This window comes from Manis javanica, chromosome 12, assembly GCF_040802235.1.
Source record: "Manis javanica isolate MJ-LG chromosome 12, MJ_LKY, whole genome shotgun sequence".
Taxonomy (NCBI): Eukaryota; Metazoa; Chordata; class Mammalia; order Pholidota; family Manidae; genus Manis; species Manis javanica.
The window spans coordinates 85,196,291-85,213,917 of NC_133167.1; the positions used below are offsets into that span (position 1 = coordinate 85,196,291).

Sequence of the window (17,627 nt, forward strand, 5' to 3'; positions counted from 1 at the left end):
TTGCAACCTGGGCAACTGATTTCAGCAAACAAGCCCAGTCATTCATGTAGTTAAAACAAGAAGGATTCCATCTTAAAGATAAGATTGCATTTTAAAACCCAAGATGTTAAAAGGAAGTTTCTTGACATACTCGTTAACTAACAGACAGTAACTCAGCCCACCTTGAAAGTAGAGCAGGCAGTCTTGGATGATATGCTGCAAGACCAAGAAGCTGCTATCCTGAGAGAATCAGAGCAGTAAATTTCCTGTGTTAAGCTAATTTTGCAGAAGACTGATAAAAACTAAATGTCTCCTCAAAGATAAACATTTTGGGACCACTTAGCAGGTCTGCATCCCTAGCCCTTTGTCTCTCAACCGCCTATAAATTCCCTACAAAACTTACCACCCTGGACTCTCTTGTCCCCTCCCAGCCTGAGCCAGGAGCTCAGTCCTCACGCTTCCTCTCTAAATAAAAGCCTCTCCCTTGCTCTCCTACTCTGAGTGTTTGCCAAGTTCATTCTTTGACTCCATGAACAAGAACCCATGGAACAGAAGGCTTCATTTATGAGTTAGGAAGCTGTCCTTAATGGGTTGCTTAGCCAGCTGCCTGGAGGGTGGGGGTTCTGGTAAAGGGAGGGTTGGGGCAGGAAAGGAAAGCAGCTTTGCTGGGGCAGTGAGGGTTGGGTTTTGCCTGGAAGGGAACTCCCCTCCCTGACGCCATGGGGCACGCCCCTTGTCCCTGGCCTTTCCATTTTCCCCCCAGTTCCAGCTGTAGGAAAAGGTACTCAGGTTGACTGAAATCCAGCTCCACAGCTCCCCTTGCCTCTAATTCCCCTCTGGGGCCAGAATGGGCAGCTCTGGTCTCCTCTTCTGGCCTCCCCTTAAGGCCTCAAAATATCAGTATGACTACTGCCTGGTGTGGTCTTTTTCCAACCAAGTCTCTCCCTTCTTAGATTCTTCCACTTATTTCCAGACAGCCCTCCTTTGGCTCTACATTTTCATCTGCTCACAGGCCATCTCTACCTGGACCTTTACAGAATCTTCTACCAGTGCTCACGAGTAGATAAAATTATATTATCATAATCTCGCCTGGCTTTAGCACATCTGCATATCAATAGGTGTTCAGAGGTGGAAAGAGGTATGGCTTTAGTGCATTTGTATCATTTCTCAGGGGTGGAGAGAAGTTCACCTCCATACCAATGGGTAATTACCTGCGCAATGGAGGGCTTTTCTGAACCTGAGAGGAGACGGGGAGGGCTGGTTTTGCCTCTGTTGGAGAAGGAAAGAGAGAAGGCCACAGACTGCAGTTTGTAAGCAATAAATGAATTTTAAACTTTATTTCTTCCTTTGACTTATTTCCATTGTTAAAGGTATTTTGCCCTGGGATTTCCTCTCCCGGGACTTACATCACAGATCCCTCTACCACCAGCAGCCAACCAGGAGGCCAGGCAGAAAGTGATAGCTGGCCCCAACTTCTGTCCCTCCTGTCATCCTTTCTCCTGTAGATGCTGCAGCACTCTAGGTGCTGCACCTTGTAGATCTGGATGAGAATCAGATGTGATATAATGTCATCAATATAATGATGACGGCTGCACTGCCGGCAGTTTCTCCCATGCTGCCAAGTCCTGGGTTACAAGTCCGTGACATATGTTGGAACTGCAGCAGTGTCCCTGCAGACAGACAGCGAACATCCTCTGCCAGCCTTCCCACGTGACGGGAAACTGTTCCTGGCTCTCCTGTGTTATGTCAATAGAGAAGAAAGCATTAGCAAGGCCCTCAACATGATGTGTCACACTGGGGAAGTAAAAGGACTATGAGCGCACTTTAGGATGCCCACCTCCTCCAGCTCCTGTAGAGTTTCTCCAATTTCTTTGGGCCCCCTGGCAATACATACTGCTTAGTATTTGTCACTTGCCGAGGTACAGACAGAGCTATGGTCGCGGGTGCTTAGCAAGCCCCTCTCAGCTGCCTTTACCTACATATCCTCAGTCTGAACTCACATACAGTGGTATGTAACCACAGGCCCTGCAGGGTATCCAACCCCAAAATATATTCAGGGATTGGAGAAATATACACTGTGTACTGCTTTGGGGGTAAATGCCCCATTCCCAATGTATTTTGAGCTTTCTTCACTCTGTCTTACCCCCGTAGCATCTATCACAGTGGGGGTCCCAGGAAACCACTCATGGTTGCCATTAATCAGAGAACATTCAGCTCCGGACTCCACCAGTGCCAGAACACATTGGACATTCACTGGGGACCAGTGAATTGCTAATTGTACATGTCATGTGGCCTCCAGTCCTCACCACGCCCACAAGGTGGAGGCCTTGACAAACCCCCCCCACAGTCAAACCACAATCCCCAATCACCCTCCTGTGGGGTCAGGAACCCTGGAAGTCCTGCAGGCACATGGGCCAGAGGAGGGGCTTTGCCTCTGGCTTCTGTGTCTTGTACGTCAGCGGCTTGGACTGCTGCTCTGGCTTTAATTGGTGCCACAGTTCTAGGAAGATTCTCTACTAGGGTCTCCATGGAGATTTCTTTCACTGCCCCCGCCTTTATCAAATCAACTCATAATCTGGGTCCTCGAGACTTTCACAGGGCCCTGTAAAGCTCTTCTTTCAGCCACAGACCATATTTATCTGAGCTCTTCTGATTTCAGCCTCCCCCAGATCTGAGCAGCAGGAGTGACCTCACTTACGGGTTTTCCTACGTGGAGGAGCAAGAATAGTCACTAGGGACCCAGAGAAGGATGGAGGAGCTGTACAGAGCACCAGAGTCCTCATCCCCGTGGTGAACAACTCTTCACAGGGGCCCTGTCGGTCCACATTACAGCTGATACTTCTCATGCCCAGCTCCCCAGCACCTGCTGGAGTGCTGCACATGTTTTCCAACTAGCAGGGAAATATGGCAACTCACCCTGATTAGGCCAAACTGCCCTTAGGGCTGCAGTCAGGCAATCCAAAAGTACATCATTCCCTGGTGCTCACTGGCATTTTGTATCCTCTGCCAGAGAGATGGGTGAGTCATGAGGGAAGCCACTTTACTCATTTCTGACCCAGACGGAACAATGCCCTCTACTCCTAAACCCCAAAGATGCAAAGGCCATGTACACAGGGGCTCCAGCTCGGCCAGGGTATAATCGCGGAGCGTGGAATGCTCAACAGTTGGGTAGGGTCTGCTCCACTCAGCGAGGAACCCGCAGCTGTTGCATCTTTATGAACCCGCAGCTGTTGCATCTTTATTTGCCTAACAAACTGGACAGGCCTTCAATATGGGAGGGTTGGTGCCTCAGGAGGCAGCCTCAGCAAGAGCCCTGTCCTGGGTCCCACCGCGTCATTGTCCCCAGCTCCTCCTACACTGCTGTCTCCTCTGCTGTCTCCAGGGCTGAAGGCACTACCCCTTCCTTCACCACCCCCACTGGTTCTCTTATCTCCTGTTTCTGTGCTGTCCCACCCTGTGCCACCAGTGTGTCTCTCAGCAGTATGACCTGTTTTCTTTCCCTTCTCAGACCACCCCACAACTCATCTTCCTGGACACTTGCCACTGGAGGGCATTTCTCTCATTAGTAACGCTTTCTAATGCTGCAAGAAACAACCACCCCACTTTTCCTGCCACCTCATGGCCACTCAGTTCCTGAGTCCCTGATTTTACACAGGGCAGACCCACTGCCTCCAGGGTCCCCATTTTTCCCAGATTCTGGGGAGAGGCCCACTCCTCCAGGAGGCACTTTACCAGACACCAACCCCACTGTGGGATCTCCAGGTGAAGCCTCGCCATGCACAGGGGAATCCCCTGGGAATCCCTGTCACGACTACGGGGGTCACCAGATGTTATCCCCACCACCTCTAGGGGACTAAGTATCTCCACACCATCTAAACAGTCCGCACCAACAAGGAACCATGAGGACTGATTTCAGGTTCACCAGATCCTGCCAACTATGCCAGATACAGCCTTGGAGGGATAGATGTTCCCAGGCCAGGGAAAGTCACCCTATGAGAATACAAAACCGAAATCAGTCAAGGCAAAGGGCAGGTAGGGAGAAAGGCTTTTATTTCTTACGGTCGCTAGCCAGGCTCAGCACCATCTGACTCCTCCAGCCACAGCTGATGCTCTCCTTCCCCAACCCACCCTTTCTAGCAGGAACTTTGCCAGATGCCAGACCAATTGCATACCAGGAATGGAGGGGAGGAGAGAATGGGCATTTCCTCTCCACCCCTTGTCCTGGAGGTTGCAAGGCCCTGCACTGGTTACAACCATTGATCTGTAAATGGACTATGGCTAGGTGGAAGGTTCTGGAAATTCTGCATTGACCCCTTAGCTCTGTGCCCTCTGGACTTACACACAGGTTAGAGGAATGTAGCAATAGATTTATACTAACTAGATGAAGTACTTGTGATGTGCCAGGCCTGCCAAGCCTTCTTCCCAGGGTAACTCCCTTAATGCTCTCTGTGACAACACATAAATCAAGATCCTACGATGATGGCCAAGGGACAGGTGGAGAAACTGAGGTCCATGCTAACAAGGACGGTGACTCACCCGCAGTCAAATTCCTACTAAGTGGTTAAAGCTGGATGTTGAAAATGAGCAAGTAGCTCCTTATTCTGTGATCTTAACCATGACATTCGTTCTGTAAATATGTCACACCATGAACAAAATGGATGAACGTATCCATTTTCTTGCTGCATCCAAACCCCACTCCCTTATGTCTGAAAAACAGAATATGTGCGTAGAAGCCGTGACACATACACACTGATATGGGCTACCAAGCTCACTGCCCTGGGCAGTGTCAGGACCCTTTTGTACAGAAAGCATGAAAAGTGGGGAAGTGACTGGTTGTCATGCAATGTGGCTGTGACAGCACATCCCCTTCGCTGTGCTGTTCACACCACATAGTGGTGACAGGATATGTGCTTCCTAGGAGGGATTACTGGGTTCAGCATACGAGGCTGCCCACCACATACGTCAACAGGAGGCCCTGGCATATGGTCCTCAGAGAACGGAGACCTCTGGAAGGTGGATGCCTTGGAAGTAGATAACAACACCTGGGTGTCCTGTCATTGCCACCCCTTCAAGGTGCACACCTGAAAATGGCCTAGAGGTGGGATGACTTGCTCAAGATCACATGGCCCGAACCTGGACCTGACTTGCGTGGTATTCCAAACTGCATGTCAAGCCTGGTTGGCACTGTTCCATCTCTAAGCCTGTGCATCAGACACAAGTGACACCAGCCCCCAGGAGTTGGAGTTGTCATCCATATATCCCTGAGGATGTCCTTAGGGAGAAATGTCTGGCATGGCCCTGCCTGTGTAGGCTGGGATCTTGGGCAGCTCCTGGGAAGCACTGTGGGTTCAGCAGGACAGGGAACTGGTGAGAAAAAGAGGTCTGAGGTCAGCTGTTGTCTCCTCAGAGCTGGGACCCAGAGACCCAAACAGCAAGGGAAGGGCTCTGATGGAGATTTGGATAGTCATGCATGGCAAGGGGACCAGGTGGATGGGCAGTCAGCAGCCCAGAGGGGCATGTGGATGTGTCTGAATGCAGGGAGGGGCCCAGGAAATGGAACCTTCAGAAATGATGTCACTGATGACATGCACAGAACCTGAATTGTGACCAGAAAGCCAGCTCCTGGTTCAGACCCCTGTCCTGCTCACTTGACCAGAGATGCTCGACACAGCAACATGCGGTCTAGTGTGGAGCCTTCTGAAGGCATGGAAGTCAGGGAAGCAAAGAGGGACAATCTCCCTGCTTGCTGTGGGCGTTGGCTCAGAGACCACCTCCAACGCCTCTGTCCATGTTGTCCAAGGAACCCTGAGGTAACACAGGGCAGCCCAGAGCAGGACACTCCAGGTCCAGGCCCCAGGTGTGACCCATCCCGGGATGACCTTCTCCCTGGCCCCTTCTGTGTGTGTGTGTGCAGTGGGTGTGGGGTATGGGCAGGACTAGAGGCTGGGGAGGAGGGGGGCCATTCCTGGGTGGCAGCATGTTGTGAGGTGGTGGCCCCCTGGTGGGGCAGTCAGTGTCACACCTCTGGTCTCATCATTCAGGACATGGAGGTGAGTGTTGGGACCAGGTACTTCCACCAATGTGTTAGTCCTGAGCCCAGGTGGTGTCCTCTCCTTCCCTCAGTGACCAGTCGTATGCAGATGGCCCTGTGTGCCTGATGTCAGGGGCAGGGTTTGAGGCCCACATTTCCCCGAGGGGAGGTCCAGGCAGCCCCGGGTGGCACCTCCCAAGCTACTAGGCACTAGCTTTTCGGAGCTCCACCCTGGGGAGCGTGGAGGAGCTGGTGGATGGATTCACCTACTCCATCTCTCCAGGCCTGGGGCAGGCTGTCTACACCCAGGACCCCGTTCCAAACCTGGCAAGCTGCCAGGGCCCTCCAAGGGCTTCCTCAGGAGAGTGGTCGACAGTCCCACTCCAGAGGGCCTGGAATCTCATTCCCTGGGGGCACCACTTCCCTCTCCTTGACAACACCCCAGAGGGCTCGGGACTCTCGGGTGAGTTGCAAACCTCCCTCGTCCTGGTGGTTCCTGGGTTTCCCGCTGACGATATGCCCCCTGCCCCCTTCAGCATGAAGAGGAGACAACTCTATGTGGGAATAAGGTCCACAGACAGAGGGCTCCCTGGACAGGTGTGAAGAAGAAATGGAGAATGAGGACAGCACGACAGACCCCTGTGCTGGAGCTACGGCCGGTGTCACCTGCCTCAGCCCCTGCAGAGCCAGAGGATGTCCCACCAGTGGCCTCAGCCCTGGGGCCTGGAGGACCTGCCGGAATGGCACCAGGCCTGGCAGAGGTAGCACCAGGTCCAGAGCCCACCAGCCCCTGTGCGGCGAGCATCTGGGACATCCCAGGAGTGGTCTTGGGCCCCAAGGTGGAGCCCCATGAGCCTTCAGAACCCAGCAGGTGACCAATCTTTGGATTCCCACAGGTGGCTGATGACTGGGGACTTCCTATTTGGGAGGATGGGAAAGGATGGGGTCCCAGGACACACAGGGTCAGGAAGGGGGAGGAGCAGTTGCCTGGACAGGGAGGAGAATGCAGAGTGGCCAGGCCCACACAAGGGTGGGCTAGGAGGGCACTGGGGCTGGGAAGACCAGGCTTCTCACTCTTCCACCCCCAGGCCTTCCCCCAGCCCCTGGATAGGCCGGGCTAGGCGCCATGCCTGGGAGCCCGATGATGTGACCAGAGTCCTCCATGGCAGCTAGCTTTCATCCATCCCAGAGGGCCAAGTCCTCCACCACTTGGCCCAGGAGGAGCCCTTGAGGCCCACTGTGGCAGCGCTGGAAGGTGAGGGGCTGCAGCCAGGGAACCGCCTAGGGTGGGCTTCCCGGACCGGGGTTGCCTTCAAGGCAATGAGGGCTTCTCTGTCATTGTAAGGTGTGGGGAATCAGACAGACCCAGTGTGACTCTTTCTCTGTGTCCTGCTTGCTCCAGAACCACGGCAGACGCAGCTGGCTCCAGAGACACAGGGAGGGCCGGCTTCATGGCTAGAGCCAGTTCAGGAGCTCCCTGAGACCCCTGTGCTGGAGCTACGTCCAGTGTCACCTGCGTCAGCCCCCGCAAAGCCGGAGGATGTCCCAGCAGTGCCCTCAGCCCCACTGCCGAGCCCTGAGCTTGAGCCCCATGAGCCCTCGGGCACAGGGACCAGGGCCCCTGCCAGAATGGCACTGGGCCTGGCAGAGCCAGAGCCAGCTCCAGAGTCCACCATCCTGGCATTCCTGCCCCGCCTGGTGGCCGAGCAGCTGACCCTGATGTATGCGGTGAGTGGAGCGGGATGGAAGTTGGGGTGAGCCTTCCCTGTGCCATGGGCTGCCCCAGACCTGCTGTCCTGATGTGCACTCCTGTGATCTGGGCCCACATGCCACCTTCCCACCATGTGCCCTGAGAAACTCTCCTCACCCCCAAGCCTTCACTGACCACACGGACAGTAGGGCTGGCACTTAGGGATCCTTGCAGACCAATGAGAAATAGCAGAGGGAAGGTGGGCAGGGCCTGGCTGGGGTGGGAGGGGCAGTGTAGTAGAGGGGTGCTCAGAGAGGTGCTGCCAGGGCCTTAGGTCCTCAGGCCATTGGCCTGGCAGGCCTCCACAGCCTCCGCACTTCAGAGGCCCCTGCCATGTACCTGACTGCATGGGAGACACAGACAACAACAAAGGCCTGGTTGGAGTTGTTTTGGGGATAACTGCACCTGAGTGGGTAGCGGGATCCACAGGGTGACAGAATGGGAGGCAGATGTCCCAGGACGTGCAGGCATGAGCTGCCTTGTGCTGCAGGGAGGAGGTGAGTGAGGATGCCCGTTCTGAGTGAGCCCCTCTGTTCCCCACCACTGTGGGATCCAGTGCATCCATTCCTGGGTGCCTCAGTGGATGGGGTCCGAAGCCTGGGCTGCCATAAGGCTCACACCACATCCTCAGTGGCCTGGGCTCCAGCTCTGACTGGTAACTGCCTGGGCCCAGAGGCACCGTGGACACAGCTAAATGACACCCCCTTGCCATCCCCAGGAACTGTTCACCAAGGTGGCAGTGGCCAACTGCATGACCTGCTGCGGGAGTCAATCATCCAACACAGACTTTCAGCCCCTGGCCCCCACCGTCGATAAGATCATCACACAGTTTCATGACGCAGGCAACCTGGTCATCTCCTCCTGCCTCGGGGCCCCAGGCATGACGGCGCGGGACAGGGCCCGAGTGGTGGAGTTCTGGATCCAGATGGCAAAGGTGTGTCATGGAACAGCCCCCAGGGTCCATCCTGCCATCTTGGGACCTTCTCCCCTCCTTGGCCAACTCTCAGGATGGAGTCCTGCAGTCTGACCCTGCCCAGTCCCTGGGCCCCTCCTGCCAGGGGTATGCTGACCTGGACTCGCAGGCCCCGGGGGTGGGACAGCCATCCCATCAGTGGCCCCTTCCTTAGGTTGAGATACAGTCCTCCACCCAGGAGGGCTGCTCAACAGGTCCTGGGTGTGCTGGGCTCCCTGGGTGTTTGTCTCCTTAAGGACAGGAGTTCATAGGGGGACAGAAGCACAGAAGCAGGCCACAGTCTCAGTTCTGTCTTCCTTCCCAGGAGTGTCTAGACCTCAAGAATTTTGCACACCTCCACGCCATTCTCTTGGCCCTGCAGAGCCCTGCCATCAGTCGTCTGCAATGCACCTGGGGACCTGTTTCCTGGTAGGTAGTCCTGTCACTGGGACCAGGTCACCTGAGTGGACCGGAGACACCACCCCTAGGTCTGGCAGTGTCCCCTCAGTCGGCCGGGGCTCCTGGGAGGCAGCAGACCCTGGGGACAGGGGCTTACAGAATGGCGGGCTCTCAGAGCCCCCGTGGGTTAGGCCAGTGGTTCCCCCTCAGGAATCGGGTTTCTTCGTCAGGTGTGGGTTGAAGCCAATGGGAGATGTTCAGCATGTGTTCTGCAGCAGGAGGTCTCTGCCCCATGGACAGCCACCTGTCCCAAAGCACATCCGCCCCCAGCAGTGGGAATAGAGGCCCCAGGTGCAAAGATGCAGCCCCCTCCTCAGGCCTCAGGGCCATGGTGGAAAGCCTCATGCAGGCTAGTGGAAAGGCGGTCTGATGCCCCCAAACTCTCCACCTGTTGGCCACATGTCTCCCTCCTCTCTCCTCCCCTTAGGAAGAGCTCCAGGATGCACAAAAGACTTATCAAAGAGAAGTGGCTTAACCAGAAGTGGCTCCTCAAGGTAAATGGAGGCTAGAGGTCTGCCATGCTGTGGCCCAGCCTTCGATGCTGACTCGAGGTGTGCATGGTGAAAGGGGGCAGCTGATGGGAGTAGGCTCCCACTAGCCCCCAAGGTGTCCTGTCTGTCTCCTTCCATGCCTCCACTTGACTGGGGATCTGACATCCAAGGAGGACCCAGAGGACAGGCCCCTGCTCAGGGCTGGGGCTGGTGTTGGGTTGGCAGCAGGGGTGGGGCCTATGGCTGAGCAAGTTCGGCCCCTCCCCAGGGTCCCCTGAGCCCGTCACTGCCCCTCTGAGGCCTCAGGCTCCTCATCTGGACATGGAGGGTTGTCACCCTGGGGTGCGGGCCTTCCAGGTGAGCAGGGTCCAGGGAGCACAAGATGGCCTTCAGCTTTGTGCCCATCCCACCTGGTCGTGTGAGGGGAGCCGTGGTGATAGCCAGGTGACAGTGTTCAAGGCACCCCGGGAGGCAGAGGGAACTCCCCTGAAACTCTGCAGGTGAGGAAGCCTCACAGGGCAGCCGGCCACAGCCCAAGGACACCTATGAGTATGAGTGGGTGCTGGAGCTGCGATTGCCCTCAGCTGAGAGCCTGCTGGAGGAGGGGACAGCATAGCACCAGGGCACTTGGGCGAGGCATCCACCAAGCTCTGGTTTGTGGGAGGCCATGCGGGAGGCGAGCATGAGCACCTGAGTGTCCTGGACCTTGCAGGGGGCGACCTCCATGGTGATGCAACAGCATTGTTTCCTCTGGGGATCCGAGGATAGGCAGGAGGTGAGTGGCCTGACCGGGGTCATGGCGGTGGGGGCGACCCTGCACTTGCTGCTGGTGCCACCAGCACTGGGGTGACCAGGAGGGAGAGAGCAGCTGGGTACAGAGAGAAGTTGGAGGACGGGTGCAGGGACCACAGGTCTTGGGATTGGCCAAAAGCCAGCCCTGGGAGGGACAGGAGGGGAGAGCAGGGCGAAGGGAGGTCGTGGGAGGAAGCACAGGGTGGTCCAAGGGGATCTAGGGGCTGCGAGTGAGGGGTTCAGGAGAGGCTCTATGGGTGCCCCTGAGGTAGACGGGACACCTCCCCACCCCAGTGGCACAGCATGGTCCCCTTCTTCGGATTGTTCATGGCTGGCCTCCTGGTCCTAGACAAACCCCTGGAACATAATGATGTGAGTGAGCCCAGAGGGGCACAGGGTGTGCAGGATGGTGAGCTTTGAAGAGGAGAGAGACCCTAGTGAGCAGGAGCTCTCAGCACCAGGCCACCCGCCGCTTGGGAGTCTCCCCTCCACCCCAGGGGCTGGGCTCCTTGGAGAGGGCAGCCAGAAGGACCCCCCTCTTAAGCCCCAGTCCTGGCCCCAGGGCAGGTGGGGCTGAGGGCTACAGGCTGCACCCTCTGAGCAGGATGGCCTCTCCCTCAGGCACTGCCCAGGGGGAGGGATGGTGCTCCTTCAAGGCAGGAAGCACAGGAAGGGGCTGCCTGTGCCTTCCTGCCTGAGGCCTCAGTCTCCATGTCATCAGAGAGTCATCAGAGAGAGTTGCATGGGAAGCTTGGCCTCAGCTCCCCAGTCCAGTCCCTCCTCCTCGGTACCACAGATCCTGGCCTAAGTCTGGGTGCTGTTTCTGGCAGGCCTGCCGCTTGGAGGGCCCCAGTGGTCCTTCAACTTGAGAAAGGGTGGGGAGGCTTGGGCCTCGTTCTGGGTGCAGGGGGCTGTTTCTGATGCACTTTGGCTGCCTTGGTGCCTTCCAGGGTGACAAGATGAGACAGAGTTGAGCTACTGTAACACCCGGCCACAGAAAGTGAGGGGGGAAGCAGAGACCCTGGGCAGGACCCTGTCCGGCCCAACCCCTGGGTATGACATGTCTTGAGAACACACCGAGGGCTGAGGACACTCAAGTCTTTGTCGGGTGGGGGATGGGGGTGGCATCAAGATGGCCTTCCTGGAGGAGCAGCTAGAGACCCAACAGTGGGAACAGGCAGGGCTGGATAGCATTGGAGGGAAGGCAGGTTCCCACGTGAGCAAAGGTAAGGACCATCCCACTGCTCCGCTCCTCACACCCCTCCTTGTGTGCATCCTGTCCTTCCTCTGCCGCAGGAAAGTTCCATCGTACGTGAGATGCTCATACACAAGTATGCGGCCATGACATATCACCTGCAACCCGAGGAGCACTTCAGGTCCTTCTTCCAGGCCGTGGAGCCCCTGGATGAGCGGAAGAGGCAAGGCTGGGCAGGAGTCATGTGTGGGTTCCACCTGCTGGCAGGCTCTGGGAGAAGGGCCCCTGACATGTGGCTCCAGGGACTCACAGGTGCCCCTCTGTCCTGCAGATACACCCTGTCCTGCCAGCTGGAGCCCCCAGGCCAGAGGGCCGGCAGAAAGGGACTCTTGTTCTTCAGGTCCCGCAACATTTAAACTTAGTGGCCAGAGTCAGGTAAGTTTCTGGCCTGGGGCCATTCGCAAGGGGTGGGCTGCTCCCCAGCCTCAGGGAAGCTTTGGGCCATGCTGGGTGTGGGGGGTTGTACTAAAGACAGGTTGGGCTGGGATTCTGCTCCACTGCCGAACAGTCCTGTCAGGCTCAAGGGTGATTCCCCTCCCTCTCTGAGACCCAGTTTCCTCCTCTGCAAGTGGGTGATGCTCATGAGCCTCCCCGTGACAGGGACCCTATGGGTGACAGTGATTGACAGGACCCTCTGCACAGGGCCAGGAGCACAGAGGGTAGTGAGGACAGGGTGGAAGCAGGATAACGGGGGGAACCTGGAATAACCTGCCTCTTCTGTTCACCTGTGTAGCCCTGTAGCTGCTGTCATCGGCCCACAACCCAGCTGGTACCCTGGCTGTGTGCGGAGGAGAGCTTCCCCTTTGGACAGGAGGCACCCGGCGCCCCAGGACCCTAGTCTGCTTCCTGCTCCTCTTCCTCCCGCTGCTCATCCTGAGCCTCGTCTGGGGCAGGTGCTCTTGCACCTCTTCCATCAGCAGACTTGGGCAGCTTCCCAGGCTGCTGCTGCAGGCTCAGGGACCCGTACGTAGCTGCAGCCAATGGAACAGACTGGAGAGCCCAGATATACATCCAAGTATATATATGATCAATTAAATTAATATATGATAAAGGAGCCATGGACATACAATGGGGAAATGACAGCCTCTTCAACAGCTGGTGTCCGCATATTGGATAGCTACGTGCAAGAGAATGAAACTGAATTATTGTCTATCCCCATACACAAAAGTAAACTCGAAATGTATCAAAGACCTGAATGTAAGTCATGAAACTACAGAACTCTTAGAAGAGAACATAGGCAAAAATCCCCTGAATATCAGCATGAGGAACTTTTTTCTGAATGCATCTCCTCGAGCAAGGGAAACAAAAGCAAAAATGAACCGATGGGACTACATAAAACTTAAAAGCTTCTGAACATCAAAGGACACCATCAACAGAACAAAAAGGCGTCCTACAGTATTGGAGTATATATTTGTAAACGACACATCCAACAAGGGGTAAACATCCAAAATATATAAAGAACTCACACGCCTCAACACCCAAAAAGCAAATAACCCAATTGAAAAAATGGGCAGAGGATATGAACAGATAATTTTCCAAAGAAGTAATTCAGATGACCAACAGGCACATGAAAACATACTCCACATCACTAATTATCAGGGAAATGCAAATAAAAACCACAATGAGATATCACCTCACATCAGTTAGGATGGCCACTATCGAAAAGACTAGGAACAACGAATGTTCATGAGGATGTGGAGAAAAGGGAACCCTCCTACACTGCTGGCTGGCATGTAAGTTAATTCGACCATTGTGGAAAGCAATATGGAGGTTCCTCAAAAAACTAAAAATAGAAATACCATTTGACCCGGGTATTCCACTCCTAGGAATTTACCCCAAGAACGTAATTTCTCGGACTCAAAAAGACATACCCATCCCTATGTTTATTGCAGCACTATTTACCACAGCTAGGATATGGAAGCAACTTAAGTGTCCATCAGTAGATGAATGGCTAAAGAAGATGTGGTACATATACACAATCGAATACAACTCAGCCATAAGAAAGAAACAAATTCTACCATTTGCAACAACATGGATGGAACTGGAGGATGTTATGCTCAGTGAAATAAGCCAGGTGAAGAAAGACAAGTACCAAATGATTTCACTCATTTGCGGAGTATAACAACGAAGGAAAACTGAAGGAACAAAACAGCAACAGACTCACAGACTTCAAAAACGGACTGGTGGTTACCAAAGGGGAGGGATGAAGGAGGGCCGGTGGGGAGAGAGGGAGAAGGAGATTCAGGGGAATTATGATTGGCACACATGGTGTGCCGGGGGACAGAAAGTGCAGCACGAGAAGGCAAATAGTGACTCTGGCATCTTACTACACTGATGGGCAGTGACTGCAATGGGGTATGGGGGAGACACCATAACAAGGGTGCATGTAGTAACCACATTGTTTTTTCTGTGAAACCTTCATAGGAGTGTATATCAATAATACCTTAATAAAATAAGTAAATAAATAATCTTACTTCTTGGCAAATAGTGAATCTGTGGCATCTTACTTCACTGATGGACAGTGACTGCAAAGGGGTATGGGGGGGCTCGATAGCATGGGTGAATGTATTAACCACATTCTTTTTCATGTGAAACCTTCATAGGGGTGTATATCAATAAAACCTTAATAATAATCATCATCATCATCATCATCATCTTACTTCTTAACTTCCTGGGTGTTAAAATGCAACCTTAAAAATAAATAAGTAAATGAATGAATGAATGACAACACCAAGAACACTTTTCTGAAGAAGTGTGAAGGCTTCTGTAAGCAAAGCCATCATTTAAAACCTATCATAAAAACCACTAAATTGCTGCTCTAAAAGATTACCAGTGTAGAATTTTGGGGAGAGGAAGAAAGGAACAGAAATGTTAACATGAAAACCTCCGAACATGCATAATACCTTATTTTGGTAAGATGTCTAGCTAAATAACTTCCAATTTTAAGAATAGAAGCAGTCATTTATTCAACAAATATTTGAGAAATTACTTCGTTCAAGGCACTTGCTAGGTGCTGAAATTAATCTGTATTTGTAATTAATTGTTTGTAAAATTCATTGTAATTGAAATTAAATTATAGTTATCTGCTAAAAAAAAAATGCAATCTTATCTTTAAGATGGGATCCTTCCTGCCTTTCACTGTGTTGCCTGTGACTGGCTTTGCTTGCCAGATTAATCGCCCAGGTTACGTATTACTTCATTAGGGGCTGGAGGAGGAAAAGCAGCATCTGGGCAAAGTTAAAGATAAACTGGGCCTTTGAGCAGGCTAAAGTAAATTTTACAATAGCCTCATTTAATTGACACAATGAAGATGTGGGCCATCCTGAGGTATTTTCTTATCTGGGGGATGTTCAAACATTCCAGGCCAGGTTACTCCTGGCTTCTTAGTTTTAACTAATCTTCACTGAAGAATGCTTATACTCCTAGTTTGATATTTTACTTTGGAGAATTAACGTGACTCTGATTTTGCTTAATTGTTTAATAGGGAGTTTTGGTAGGGGTCTTTTTCCAGAGGCCCTCACGCTACTCTGACTACACCCACGGTCCCTGTCTCAGAATCTCTGGCTAGTTATAAATTACTCAGCTGCAGATTACAAACCGAAATGACAGAAAGATACAAACTTTTAAATACAAGAAAATGCACTGTCAGTTCCAAGACCCAAGTAAAGAAACTTCATTCCCAAGTAAAAAACACGAGAGATACCCCATGAAACATTTTTTAATTTTAAAGGCGCTTCCTCGGGGCGGCCTCTTCCCCGCCGCCCCGCCGCAGGTCACCCTTGAACTTCAGCCCTCCCGGCCCTCGCCCTCGAGGCTCCCGCCGGATAAATCAACACAACGCAAAACGCCCGCCGGCCTCCCCGTCTGCGCGACTCGGCCCGGCCCCTCAGCCGGCGGCCCCGGCCCAAGCGGCGGTAGCAGGTCGGCGGCGCGGACCCAGGCCGGGAGGACGCGCGCCGCGGGGCCGAGAGCAGCCGCGCTCACCACCCGGTCCCGGACAGAGGAGATGCGGCTCCGGCGAGCCCCTCCCCCCGCGTCGACCGCTTCCCGGCCCCACGGGCCACGCACTGCCCGCCGAGCCACCTGCACGGCCGCCCCCTCACCAGCTCCACCGCGACTTCAGGTGGAGGCAGGGGGTGCCCGCGCACCGCCCGGGTCCTCCCGCACCCCGCGGTCACCTACCTTCCATTCCAGCCCGCAGGGCGGTCGCTGTCGACCTCATCCCTGAAGTGGGTCCCGCTCTGGACCCTCCACCGATCTGCGACAGCGGGAGCCGCTACCCGGCCGAGCTCTCGACGGCCTTGGTGATGCGGTCAGCGTGGGACAGGTTGCCCCACGCGTTGCGCGGCTGCCCTCAGCGGCCGCCGAGGCCGAAGGCAGGCCCGCGGCGGCGTCGGGGTTCCCGGTCGCGCCGCCCGACGGCGCCGGCTGGAGGTGGCAGAGCTCGACTGGCCCAAGCGGCGATCTCCACCACCTGGCCCGAGAGTCCAGGTTCATCTCCACCACCAGAAACGCCTCGGCCATGTTGACTGCCGCCCTCCGCCCGCCGCGGGAGAGCCGAGAAGGGGCGACTGCTGCGCGGGGAGCCCACTGGGCGCGATGAGGCGATCTGAGGTTGGGGGCCGATGTCGGTGCCGCCAGCGCTCGCGCACCTGTAGGAAGGCGCAGCCGAGCACGGCGAGGACCCATAACTTCGCGGGTCCATCAACATCTGGTCTCCGCCGGTTCCGCTGCGCAGACGGGACGGAGGGCCGGAGGCGCCGCACCGCTCCTGCGGACACGACCAGCGGACCGAAGCACGGAAGGTACCACGGGGGTCCCTCTCCCGCGGGCGCTCGCGACGCTGTTAATCTTGAATGTGGCGGCGGCGCCGCCTGCAGCTACTGCGCAGCCGCCGGACTTCTGTCCCCGAGCGCCCAGTGGTTGCTTTCGTCTCTGACTGACGGCCTCTGCGGCCAATGATCCCGCGGTGCCGCCAGGCAGTCAGCCAATAGGAGCGCGGCTGGGTGGGGCCGCGGCGGAGGCCCCGCAGGGCCGTGTTTTTGATCTTCACAGACCGGCTCACCGCCTCGGCAGTGCTTCTGCTTTCCGGGTGTCCTGTCGTCTCTGAGGCCCTCGACCGTGCGGCACTGTGACTGCCGTCGGCGGACCCACGTGCAGGCGGCGGCGGCACTTTACTTACTCCTGAGGCGCGGGGTCGAGCGCTCGGGGAGCCGGGGAGCCCGCCGCTCCGCCTCGCCCGACCGCGCGCGGCCGGGGCGGCGCGGGCTTCCACCCGGTCGGCCCCTCTTGGCTCCACCCGCGACCCCTCAATGACTAGGACATATAGGACATGCAAGGATGGGGTAACATGGAAGGCAAAGCCAACCCAAAGGCCTGGGGAGACTTCCTGGAGCCGATGGCATTTAGGCAGGCATCTAAAGGATGTGGCCAACGAAGAGATGGACCTGCTTCAGGCAGATGGTGCAGCATAAGCCAACACTTATGCTGGAATACAGGCTGGAACAATAATGGCTGGAATACAGGACACCTGGGAGGGAGTGGTAGAGGTAAGACTGGAGCTAGAGAGTCCGCATGGGCTGGGCCATGTGGGACCTTACACGCCATGCTAAGTTCAGACTTTAACCTTAGAGCAATGGAGAGTCATTCCAAAACTTCCATTTGAAGCATGTATATGTTATCAAGGGCAAGGAAAGGGAAACGAGACCAGTTCCTTACCTTGACAAATACCATATTGTCCTCTTCATCTCATTAGGCAAGTTATAAGATGGCGGTCTCTTAGCTTCCCCATCTCCTCTCCCTGCTTCACTCGAAAATGTTTTGTGAAAATGTTTCAAACTGCTGTAGTATACTGTCACACCAGAGGCAGGTTTCCAGGAAAAGAAGTGGCTGCAACTTCTCTGCCACCACAGACACGA

General features: G+C 54.9%; 1 long non-coding RNA gene across 1 annotated transcript; it reads right to left on the reverse strand.

Moving 5' to 3' along the window:
* Nucleotides 1-1,301: 1,301 nt before the first annotated feature.
* LOC140845187 (uncharacterized) lies at nucleotides 1,302-17,408 on the reverse strand. The gene is made up of 2 exons (XR_012123957.1): nucleotides 15,892-17,408; nucleotides 1,302-1,715 (listed from the first exon to the last, which is right to left on the reverse strand). It is a non-coding gene; the product is annotated as an uncharacterized lncRNA (long non-coding RNA).
* Nucleotides 17,409-17,627: the final 219 nt, after the last annotated feature.